At 38.5% G+C, this 11,665-nt stretch overlaps 1 long non-coding RNA gene across 1 annotated transcript; it reads left to right on the top strand.

Moving 5' to 3' along the window:
• The first annotated feature begins 7,161 nt into the window (after positions 1 to 7,161).
• On the top strand, positions 7,162 to 10,935 carry LOC123334083. Its single transcript, XR_006551845.2, has 2 exons — positions 7,162 to 8,037; positions 8,435 to 10,935. It is a non-coding gene; the product is annotated as an uncharacterized LOC123334083 (long non-coding RNA).
• Positions 10,936 to 11,665: the final 730 nt, after the last annotated feature.

Raw genomic sequence — 11,665 nt, forward strand, 5'->3', positions numbered from 1 at the left:
TTTATGGCAGATCTGTTGTGTGTGGCTCAATAAACTGGACCAAAATTTCCTAGGCAGGACCCTAAACTCAGTGACATTAGATGATTTATTGAGATCCTCAAACACGAACTTGAAATAGTATATAAAAAGTCTGTGGTCAATAGCCATATTAATCATAAAAGTGTTGACTTGCTGCAAGTATTAAATAAATTTAACTTTTATAGGGTGTCTTACACAGTAATATCTTTCAGGGATAAAGCACATTCCCTGTTGCCTTACCTTTGACTTGAGCCAAGAAACATGGCATAGACCAACATGAACTCAAAACTCAACTAAAATTAAACAACTTCATGTGCATCTAACTAAACGTTATGTAATATACATGCTGAGGAGACAGGGTGCTGGTGTTTTAAGGACTTTCATCTGCAGAATTGTAAGCACTGAATTTCCCTCTCATAGAAAAGAGTTGCTTTGGTTTCTTTAACAATGTTTAGATTTTTCTAAGCACATTGTGAACAAGATTTCTGAATGATCTTTCATCCCTTTTGCATGCACAGAAGAAAATGCAAAATTTAAAATTTCCAGCCATGACTACATAGACTATAAACTCCTATACATTTTCTCCTATTCTCTAGCAGAGACATGTATTTTGCTTTTTTATCCTGAACTTTCTCAATTCTCTCTCATCACTGATAAAGTAGAAAGGTGGTAGAAATGTATAGAACGTACTTTGGGGCTTATCAGAAGATCTATACAAACTAAAATAATCATAGTTAATAAAATCAACCATAAAAATTGTTGTATCAAATATGAGACATTCTTTTTCTCCTCACAAAATCCAGTAACCCCGCTATATATAGATATAGATATAGATAGATATAGATATAGATAAGAGATGATTAGAAAGAAACAAGAGGAATGAGAACTTTATTTTGGCCAATGGCTGTGGTAAAATTTCCTAAGTATGAGACCAAGTGCTTCTTAATCCTTGAGATGGGCATGTTAGTATTTGCCTTGTCCACCTCACAATGTTGTAGTAAAACTCTAAAGAGATTGTTTTTGTGATAAAAGTGTTCTGAATGCTGTGGAGTGCTTTAAAAAAATGTCTCCTGCTTTTCATCTCAAAAGTCCAAAGTGACAGCTGGAGAGCAGGTAATGACCACAACTGGATAAAAGATAGAGATTAAGTAGAAGCATGCTAGAAGGATGCCCCTTCAGTCACCCAGTCTACACTTGCATTCTTATCTTGCTTCAAGAAGGATAAAAATAAACTGATCAGTCTGATTCCAGAACATGCATAGCCATAGTTCATCATGAGACAGTTCATAATTCATTGAAATGCCACACAAAAATATGGTATGCTTTTCTGTCTCCTCACTTTGTAAAGTCTAAAGCATAAGACAGTAGTCCTGGCCATCCTGTTCCTTTCTCCTCTTGCATCTTAAATATTGATTCTTTCTTCCTTTTCATCCCCTGACATTCTAATGCAACCTGAATACAAAAATACTATAGAATTTAGGTTAGAATTCAATAAAGGGTCCTAAGGATTAGAGGGTAAAACTTCTCATTGAGGTTTGGACACAAGCCTAGATGACAGTAATGTGATTGTGTTTTTTGTGCCATTGTTACTTTCATAAATTATATTCTTGAGTGCATTGTGAGAAGAAATGGTTATGGTCTGGGGTGGGATTCAGGTAGTATTCTTTCCCTAGTCATATTATCAAAACCTTGCTTTGATTTATGGCACATACCATCAAAATTCCCTGTACCAGTTTTTCATTCACTCAGTCAAAAAAAGAAAAAAAAGTATTATTCTAGACATAGGAGATACAGATGTTTACAAGGCATACGAGGATTTTGCTTTTATGAAATATGTATTCTATGGGAGAGAAGTGCCATCAGTTCAGTTGCTTAGTCGTGTCAGACTCTTTGCGACTTCATGAAATGCAGCATGCCGGGCCTCCCTGTTCATCACCAACCCTGGAGTTCACTCAAACTCATGTCCATGGAGTCAGTGATGCCATCCAGCCATCTCATCCTTTGTCATCCCCTTCTCCTCCTGCTCCCAATCCCTCCCAGCATCAGAGTCTTTTCCAATGAGTCAACTCTTTGCATGAGGTGGCCAAAGTACTGGAGTTTCAGCTTTAGCATCATTCCTTCCAAAGAAATCCCAGGGCTGATCTCCTTCAGAATGGACTGGTTGGATCTCCTTGTAGTTCAAGGGACTCTCAAGAGTCTTCTCCAACACCACAGTTCAAAGGCATCAATTCTTCAGTGCTCAGCTTTCTTCACAGTCCAACTCTCACATCCATACATGACTACTGGAAAAACCATAGCCTTGACTAGATGGGCCTTTGTTGGCAAAGTAATGTCTCTGCTTTTGAATATGCTATCTAGGTTGGTCATAACTTTCCTTCCAAGGAGTAAGCGTCTCTTTTAAGAGAAGTGCCATAGTATATACATATATATATGCCTCTTCAGAGAGGGAGTGGGGAGAGGAGGAGATGGAGAGAAAAGAAGAGAAAGAGGCTACGTGACTGCTTCATACTGGTTGAGTGGTGGTGGTGGTGGTTTGGTCACTAAGTCGTGTCCGACTCTTGTGATCCCATGGACTGTAGTCTGTCAAGCTCCTCTGTCCATGGGATTCTCCAGGCAAGAATACTGGAGTGGGTTGCCATTTCTAACTCTTTCTAAGGAAGTCACATAAAGGTCAAGGAAGGGATATAGAAAAAGAGAAGACAAAATAAATAAATAAATAAATAAAAAAGAGAAGGCCCAGGAGGCCAGTCAGTGGAGCCAGTAAAGATGGCTAAGAAGGATCAGTTAGTGAGGTGGAGAAAAACCACAAAGGATGACACCCCTGTGCTTCAGAACCCTTCTACTTAGGTAAATGAAGATTTAGTCTTGTCATTAAACAATGTCAGCAGTTGATGAGTATTAAGAGAAAGAGTTTCAGAAGTTTTATGTCATACCAAAACCATTTATGAAAGAATCTTATTTCATAGCTTTTGTTTCTTTGCTATGCTAGTAAAGTAGCATATAATCTTGAGAAGTTGTGACTGTTCATGTTATAAGAATCAATGCAAAATTTCATGCAGAATTGGAGGATTTTGAACTTGCATTCTTTACTCACATTCCCCAACAGGAAGTGCATCTCACCTGGGACTATCAGTATGGCTTAAAATGCTGCGAATTCAAGTGTTTAATGATCAGGTTAGTAATGGCTTTAAACATCATATTGTGGTATCTCAATCTATACCACTTCTAATAAATGTAATGGACATTTCAAAAGCAAGCTCAGATTTATTTCTGATGCAGCAGAATGTCTGCAGGCCATAATGTGGTTCTACAAAAGAACACAAATTTATGCAGGAAATTTTGGAGTGATGAGACATGAGGCTAAGGAGTATTGATTTGGAATTTCTGTATCATTTAGAGGTCAAATGGAAACCAGATGGCCAAAAGAATTGTAAAACATTTGCTTTACAATTTGGCAGCAGTGAGAGAAATAGTGTGTGTGTATAACCAACATCTCAGCCATCTTTATCTAGGGTATATATCCCAGAGGATTTCTTATGCTGATCCCTAAGGGACCATGTGTGAGATTGTTCATCATGGCAGTTTTTACAGAAGAGAAGACTTTGAGGTAGCCAAGAAAATGAGATTGGCTATAGGGATGGATAACCAAAATATGATACTGTATGATGTCACAGTTGACAATATGTACATAAATGTTCATGTAGCAAAGTACACAGAACTACAAATATAGTATGAAGTAAAAAAAAAAGAGGAATAGAATGAAATTCATAGCACATTTGTATTTAAACATACCCTAATACCACTACAAATTTTATAAGGATATAATCATATCAAAAGGTTGAAATCCAGTACCTCAGTGCAGGTGCCTATAGGAAAGGAGGAAGATGAATGTAGGAAAAGGAGATGAGGGAGAAAAACAGAAAAACTAAAATTGAATTTTAAAAAATGGCTTATGTTGATAACATGAAGCAGAGTGTAACTTATGTCTCTACTACTGAGGACAAAAAAAAAAAAAAAATTGTAAAAACAACAAAATACTCCTTTTACCCACTTATCCAAATTTCTCTCAAAAGCAAGCAAACCCAAATCCTATTGAGCAAAATGATAGGAAATAATCTCTTATTCATCTTAGGATAATGCAGCAAGATATAGACCAGAGTGTGTTCCCTCCCTACTATTCCAACCACATGAGACCAAAACAGTCATGAACTTGGTGGGGGCTGGATATTTGGTAAAAGCAGCAAGGAAATAGTGCTGAAGGAGTGAGTAGGTGAGTGGTAACATTTGGTTAGTGACCCTCAATTTAGACAGAGTAACTCATATCCACACATTAGCAGTCTTGAGTTGAGAATATTATAAGGAAAATGGGAGGATATCAAAACCATGCCACATGCAACATAAAGCAAAGAAAATATGTGTTCGTCCTCTTCCCCTCCCTGTTAGCTCTTACAATCCCCACAGATGTTTTCCTTCTGACTCTCATCTTTGCTTCCTTCTGTGACCCTTCCCCTCATACTGATTTTGTTTTTAACTTTCCTTGACTCTCAGTCCTGGCCTCCTGACTTCCTTGTAACTAACACCACATCCCTGTCGGCCTGGCATTCACTTGAAGATTATTGCTTTGCACGGGCATCTGAGAACTTCCTCCTCTCCTGACCCTGACAGCCACCACTCGGTGTTGTATATTTGGAAAAGAAGGAAGGGCAGAGGCCCCCACACAGAAACATCTGTGTCAGGACCCATTTTCTCAGATCTCGGGCTATTTTTCTTCATACTATGCTGGCTATTAGAGGGGGTCTAATGTTGCTTTTTAATGAAAGCCACCTTTAGATTTAGGGAAAATCACATTCCTATTTATATAAAGCCTTCTTATGTGAGATCTGAATGTTTATGCCCAGCTTTCCAAGAAGTCATAGGCCAAGGAGAAGAGAAAAACCTACACAGATTGGTACTTAAGGCAGTAAGCTAATATGGATCCTTTTATAATTTAGCACTGAAGAGCCCTCCTTATATAACCAAGGGGGAAATTTTCTTAGGATTGAATATCTGTTTCCTGTTCTGATAATTGGCACCTGCTCCAAATTTGGATGAGAATGCCACGTGCAGGATCAGCATCTGGTGTCCCAAGCCAAAGTGACCTTAGAAGACTCCATATGTGATCAGAAATGGAGAAACTTTCTGGCTGAAGTTTTCATTAGGCAAATGAAAGCTTTAGGGTTTCATTTCACTTCAAAGACAAGATCCTCTGAGTGGTATATCCTGTTGCACTGGTAGTGATGATATTATATTAATAGCTATGAGGTACCAGAGCTGAAGAGTAGAATATTAGGCATCTACTTCCTAGCCATAAAGCATGAGTAGTTAGGCAGTGCCAGTGGTTTTTTGTGAAATTGAAGAGATGATTAAAATTTCCTCAAATCCTCGGAAAGTTTACTCTCAAATATATTTGCCACTTTGTGATGGGATGACTCTTGCAAATATTTCAATAACCAAAAGCTATCTCAGCTATATTGTATAAGCAGGAGTTACAGTCAACTGAACTGTTATGAACAGTTACTATAAAATAACTCTTTGGCTTTTCATTTTACTTGAACTTTCAACTAATTGCTGCCATGTCTATTTGTTAAAACAGATTGCTATAACAAAGGAACCTCACATTTATTAAGTATTTACTCTGTGCCAGATATGTTAGATAATTAGCAAGCCTGTGATTTTCCATTTGTCTATTTGCTCTCAGATCCTTTCTCTGCCTTTCTGCTGCTGTGTTCTGTTTCACATGGAATGGCATTTACAAGGCTTTCTTTTCCCCTGGTTTCCATGTAGGTTTGGTCAATGGGGCTTCCCTGGTAGCTCAGATGGTAAAAAATTCTGTCTGTGATGCAGGAAACCTGGGTTCCATACCTGGGTTGGGAAGATCCCCTGGAGGAGGGCATGGCAACCCACTCCAGTATTCTTGCCAGGAGAATTCCATGGACTGAGGAGCCTGGTGGGCTACAGTCCATGGGGTTACAAAGAGTTGGACATGACTGAGTAACTAACACTTTCACTTTCACTTCCACTTGGTCAATAGGAGTCATCACTAAAAGCCTGGTATCCTTTTCTTGGCTTCTCTGTGTCTGAGCCTCTGGTGCTATTACAGTTTCATGAGACAGCCTCTCTCTCAGAGTCCTCCTTGGTTTTACCTTTTACTAAGTTATCCCTGACCCTAAGCTCCAGCAAAGCCTCTTGGTCCTTTTATTCTCTCAAGCATAAAAGTAGTTGTGGCTGCCTCCTAAGTCTAAATTCTAAATTGCATCACCATTTCTTTATTAGCCTCTCACCTATAGCAGCATCTGTGTATCCAATTTCCTGTTTCAATTTCTGTTTGAAATATTCCAGGTGGCTTCTGTTTTCCTGATTGGATGTCAGCTGATAAAATAAACTTGTACTATTTTGATTATCCCAATACAAAATTGTCAGGAGAGTCTCATAATCCCACAGAAAAATAACACCAGTTTGTAAAGACTTTATAAACAATGTGAGTGAGTATGGAGAAGGCAATGGCACCCCACTCCAGTACTCTTGCCTGGAAAATCCCTTGGACGGAGGAGCCTGGAAGGCTGCAGTCCATGGGGTCACTGAGGGTCGGACACAACTGAGTGACTTCACTTTCACTTTTCACTTTCATACATTGGAGAAGGAAATGGCAACCCACTCCAGTGTTCTTGCCTGGAGAATCCCAGGGATGGGGGAGCCCGGTGGGCTGCCGTCTATGGGGTTGCACAGAGTCGGACACGACTGAAGTGATTTAGCAGTGAGTGAGTACGTGTATGCCTGTGTGTACATGTTCTTGCATATGTGTGTGGCTTGTAGTCAAAACCATAATCAAGGGCTGAAATGGGAGCAGCTTTGATCCTAGTCTTCCATCATTTTTTATTTTGAAGTACTTTCACCATGCATTAGCAAATTTTTATTTCCTTTTTCTTTGTTACTATTGGTATTTTACCTCAACTGTACCAAGACCCACAAAGAGTAGTTAGAAAGAGGGCTTTCAATATGATATGGCCCAAGTAGAAACATTTCATCATACAATTGCCTGCCCCTCCACAAAGAAAAACAATTAAAGAGGATGTATTGAATTCAGTTACCTTTGTTTTTCCTTTTTTGGCCTGTATTTGTTGAACTAAAAAAAAATTTTTTTAAATAAACCTAAAAAGAGATTTTTGATAAATCTTATATGATATATATTTATATAGGTATGTACACTTATACATTTATTTTGTGCATTTCTTTACACATATATGAAGCAAGTCTTTGTCTGTTTTAATTACGAGATAACTTTCCCAGAGATTTTTCTGTTGTTAAATAAAATTAATTTTTAAAGAACCAAATTCAGAAATGAATAACACCTCAAAAGAGATCTGGCAGAAAAGGAAGTTATACGGTCAGGACAGGAGCAAACAGAGGGAAAAAGGTTTCTAGGCCCTCCCTCTCCTCCTGGGAGACACAGATAAAGGAGGAGTAGTCTATGATCCAGTGGGATGGACACTGAGTCAGATTCTTTAGGTGATTAAATGACACAAAGTACAAAAAAGTAAGATATTGGCTGAGAATCAAGGTAGATTATAAAAGACTGTGCATAGGAAAGGAGAGCCTGCTAGCAAAGATACTGGACTTTTTTTTTTCCCCCACTCTTCTCTTGAAAATGAGCCATAGAAAAATGGGAATAGAAGTACTTTTATCTAAAAAGAAAGAAATGAATTCATGTAATTTCTGGGTCATCACAATTGCTCAGTGACCAGTCCCAACTCCACCCTCACAGAGGAAAAAAAAAGGGGCTAATGGTTTTGTATGTGTCTTTTTATCTGGTGGAGACTGAAATACCCTCAGCTGAGACTGGGAGAGACAGGGGGATACCCACCGCCCCCCTCTGCCAGTGCAGCTTCAACTTGGGAGTGGTCTGGGAGCATGGAGGGGTTTGCTCTCCCCTTCAGTAGTCCTGTGCCGTAGGACTGCAAGATGTTATCACAAGTTCTGAAGGTACAGGAGAAAGTCAGCCAACCTCCTGGGGCCTGGTTTTCCTCACCTGTAATACAAATTAAGGAAGCCCTCGCTTACACTACAGATCTCAAAGACTCTTCCAGCTGTTCTAGCATATCGGAAACATCTTTTATAAATCCCAAAGGCCTAAGTTTAAAATAGTAATTCTGACCCCAAATTCCTTTCTGTCGGTGTCAAACTCAGCACTTTTATGAACAACTCCAGAAAATCTCCTCAGTAGGCTGAACGCCATGTGGCCAAGAGGTTAAATGGGAAACAGAGTGTGAATTACTTAGAGAGCTATTTTATAAACAAACACCAACTAGGATTGAACTCTGTACTGATTTGGAGGTGACTTAAGTCTAATTTCCTGCTCCTTCCCATTCTTTCCTTTCAGGACCAAAAGCATTAAGTGCTGCAAAGAGAGCCCCTGTGGAGCGCCCCCTCCTCTCCTTCTCAAGATCCTGACAGGAAGAGGCTGCCTTTTGTCACAGTTTGACTGACTGGTGTGAGTGACACTGAAATGCTCCATCCTGCTCAGCCTGAAACACAGTGGCACTAATCCTAAAGGACAAACAAAACAAAGTTTTTTTTTTTTTTAAAGTAAATGGCTTGGAGAGAAACTGGCCAAAGCCCCCACCAAAGAAGGAATGAAGAGCATCTTCTTTCTGAATGGCAGCTAGGAAGGGGCCTATCAATCAATCTGGTGGTCTCCACACACCTGCAAACTATTCCTACCAATGAGACTTTACAAACCTATTATGATGCAAAGTTGTGACTCAGAATCATATCTCCATAAAGCTTTTCTGCTCCTCAGAAGCCCAGGTCAATTGAGGGCAAGCAAGTTGCACAAACCTGCAGGCTTTAAGGAGAACCTTAGGGCTCAGCGAAAGAGCTTTCCTTTTTCTGCTTTTATGTAGCAGATTGCCTTCTGCAGCCTTGGCTGTGATCTCAGCTCCTCTCACTCTCCGTCTTGGCTATCTGCCTGGTCTCCTGCTGTCCTCATCTGTAGGAGCTACACAGCTCAGCAAGAGACCGTTCTTAGTGTACCCATCACAGCACTGGAAGAAAAAGAATACTGAGATACTTGCCTGTGAAGCAAAAGAACCTCCCATTGGAATGAGGAATTCATTCTTTTAAGAACTGATTTACAAAAGGAAACCTCCCCAAACTAAAAGCCTAGATGAAAAAGCACCATGTCTTAAAAGGAACAGTTTTGTTTTTTTTTAAACTAAAGTGAAACACATGTGAGAAGAATGAAAGAAATGCCCTCTCACCAGCTGCTGATTGGTTTTTCAGTTTGGTTGAGTGTTTAGAAATTCAGAGTAATTCTTTGCTAGATATTATATACTAATGTCTTCCAACTAAGACGAAAATATTTAACTATGCAGTACTCTGTGTGATTGCTATTACTTATTCTGGAATTACTGTTTTATTTGATAATTATATAACAGGATAAGATATATGAAGACAGAGGTCCTGATGTGTAAATAGGCAGATCCTTCTGGTAATTATACTGTTTATCAGAGACCTGCTGTTTTATTGATGTTTATTCTTTGTAATAGGGTCAATATTTCTTGTTCTGTGTTCAGAAATAAGAGCATCAAAATGCCACTCACCTGTGACACTATTTTGACACGGTTTATGTTTACTGCTAATTGAATTATGAAACTTGAACATTTTTGGAAAAATACATGCTCTACAATACATAATATGAGTCTTAAGTATTAAGGAGAAGATTAAAGCCTTGGTCACTTTCAATAAGTGCCTTATCAATTATACCTTTAATTATTGTTATATATTAAAATATGCTATTTAAGTGAGTGTTAATGGAGGAGTGAGTGTTTTAATGAAAAGTAGATTCTTCAAGTTTATACGATGCTAACACTGTGATGATTGCTTCTTGAACATATACATTAAATATCTTGTATAAACACACAAAAATTGGAGTTCAAATCTTAATAGAATAGGTTTGTTTTCATCCTCTGGGAAATAAGGAAGGATAGATATTGCTGAGTTCATAGTAGGTGTTAAATAAATATCTGTTGATTGGTTAAGTATTGACAGAAGAAAGCAAGGAAATAATTTAAACTTTGTTATGTCATAACTGTGACTTGAATAATAATCCTTGGATTGAGTACTATAGTCACCTATTGCACGGTTTAAAATCCAGATAATATAAGGCAATTTTTACCTGTCTTTGGTAAGTTTCTCCTTGAAACTGATTTTCCTTGTCTTTAATTTTTTAGGGAAAAAAATAAAGTATAATTTACCTCTAGGGAGCAGAGAGACTTCCATTATCTCATGACAACAAGACGGTCAATAGTACTGTAAGTTCTTAGTGCATAAATCATACTCTGAAGGCACTTCAGAAATACAGAAGTCATTTTAGCCAGTCTCCAGGACTCTCATTTCTGTGATTGGAATCAGAAGCAGAGACAAAAAAGAAATATTTCCAAAAGTTCTTTTGAATTAAAAATATTGCTTGAATTCTAGTCTCTTTTAAAACTTAAGGATAATTATAGTCACCTCTTATGAAACTTGACTGTTTTTAAGCATAAATGTGTGAAATACTACTATTGCTATGTAGTACCGTTTTTATACTCTCAAGTGTTTGGTTAAAAGTTAAAGTCAACACAGTACAGCAAGACCTCCATTTTAGTTTCAACTCTGCCCCAACTATGCATCCTGAGCAAATTATTTACTCTGTCTTCACTTGTGAAATTAAATCAGATTAGACAATCTCCAGTGAATCTCTTATTCAATATTTCAGAGTTGTGTGATGTTTCCCTTAATAATAATTCATGTATTTTTTGTACATGGAGAGCTCCTTATGTGCCAGTAAGCATGCTAAGTGTTTTACCTTCATTTTCTTATTAAATTAATGATTATTAATGCCATTCTCTGTGTCAAGATGAGGTTTAGAGATGCTAAGTGACCCACTCAGTGTCTCACAGCTAATCAGCTCATGTACTCTGATTTCAGTATCTCACCAAAATTGTCTGAGACTGAAGACCCTATAATGTTGTAAAACCATTAAAACTCACAGGATGTTGCAGGTTGAGCTCCCTGGAAGTCATTGTTCAAGATGGAGATTAACAAGCAGAAGGCCTATTAGGGACTGCCTTGCAGAAGGAAAGGAAGGAGAGCAAGACTGAAAAGAAGGAGAAAGTAAACTACAATGTAGTCTCAACACTTTTCTCTGTCCTTCTGGAAGTTCCAAAGATGTGATGGTCATTCAGTGCTGTCTGAGGTTCAAGCAAGAGGGTGGGGTCTTTTCATAGACAAATCAGTCAATCAATCACTGGATACAAGAAACTCAGGGAGGGGGTTGTGACCTTGGTCAATGCAGATCCCTGCAGCCTAGACAGTCCCTGTAACAGACTGTCATCTGAGGGCTTTCACTGGCAGCCCTCTCACTAGCTGAGGGAATAAGTCTTTATTCCTGAGAGGGAACTATGTGACTCATCACAGCATCCAAGAGGAAAGGAAGTGAAAATATAAGAAAACTGGGTTGAAGTGAAGTGAAGTGAAGTGAAAGTTACTCAGTTGTGTCCAACTCTTTGCGACCACATGGACTATACGGTCCATAGAATTCTCCAGGCCAGAATACTGGTGTGGGTAAACT

The sequence above is a fragment of the Bubalus bubalis genome, chromosome 6, assembly GCF_019923935.1.
Source record: "Bubalus bubalis isolate 160015118507 breed Murrah chromosome 6, NDDB_SH_1, whole genome shotgun sequence".
NCBI lineage: Eukaryota > Metazoa > Chordata > Mammalia > Artiodactyla > Bovidae > Bubalus > Bubalus bubalis.